We start from the raw sequence: 1,268 nt of genomic DNA, 5'->3' as shown, positions 1-1,268 counted from the left end.
AAACTTCCTTAGGCAACATTGTTTTCCATTCGAATATGCACCTTGTGCATAATATGAGATCATTTGAACAAACTATGCCATGAATGTGGCCATAATATTGATCATTTGTCTTGAAAGCCATTGATCTCCACACATGATAACTTGTTTCTGAGAACACTATTTAAAAATAATTGTTGTATTACAAGTTTGTTATTTTTCCTGGGAACTTTGCCACAAATAAAGACACAATGCGAAGGTTTCCCAGTTTTTTGATTTTTTTTTGAATTTTTATGCCCGTTTCAAAATGCGGTCAAAACGGCGGGAATGACCGTTCCTAGCTAGTGGTTGAATCTTGGATTTTTTGGTGTTTCTCTGATTAAATAGATACTTATGTACCTAGAAATGATTTTTGAAAAAAATAAAGAGCAAACTACAAGGTAGCTACAGTTCAAATTTGACCCGCTTCCAGCTGAGTCGGCGAAAATTTATCTTTTTCATGAGAGGTGGATCAAAACTTTTTATACCCGACCATTTTGTCAATTGTGCATTAAATATGTCCTAGTATTTTAGAAAATTGATCTGGTTCAATTTTGCAACAATTATTTGGGAGGTCCTTCGCAATAAAAAACTCATTTCGGGCACTCAGAAAATGGAAAATATATTTTCCATGCAAAGAAAATGAAAACTCCCTTAGGCAACATTGTTTGAAATTCCAAGATGCACCCTTGTGCAGAATATGAGATCATTTGAACAAACTATGCCAATAATGTGGCCATAAGATTGATCATTTGTGCACAATATGAGATCACATGATTTTAACACATTATTTTTAGGCAACTATGACCTATTTAGATGGTCATAACATCATACTTCATTGTGATTGGTCCGTGGACGTATCACACGGATCGTGCATCATACGCCGTCGGATGCTCGCAGATCCAACGACCGTCCTCAACCCTTCCACACCAACTCCGAAACCCTAGCTATATCCTCTGGTCATTTTCCATCCACCCCTCGCCTCCTTTCTTTCTTGCCTCCCATGATTCGTTCCAATCCTCGCCTCCTTTCTTTCTTGCCTCCCACGATTCGATCCAATCCTCTTCCCCGACCCCTCCCTCCACCTCATCTCCCCCGATCCCATGGGCCGGCGGCGACCTCCTCTCAACCAGCCCCCACCCATCCATCTCTCTATCTATCCAGCGTCCCCTCTCTCTCTCCCATGGCGGCGCTCACCACTTCAACACCGTCGGCGACCACAACCATGGCCTCCACCTCCCCTCCCCTCCCTG

This window comes from Triticum dicoccoides, chromosome 3A, assembly GCF_002162155.2.
Source record: "Triticum dicoccoides isolate Atlit2015 ecotype Zavitan chromosome 3A, WEW_v2.0, whole genome shotgun sequence".
In the NCBI taxonomy this organism is placed as follows: domain Eukaryota; kingdom Viridiplantae; phylum Streptophyta; class Magnoliopsida; order Poales; family Poaceae; genus Triticum; species Triticum dicoccoides.
The sequence above is the reverse complement of the archived record's forward strand: the minus strand, read 5'-3'. Positions refer to the sequence as shown.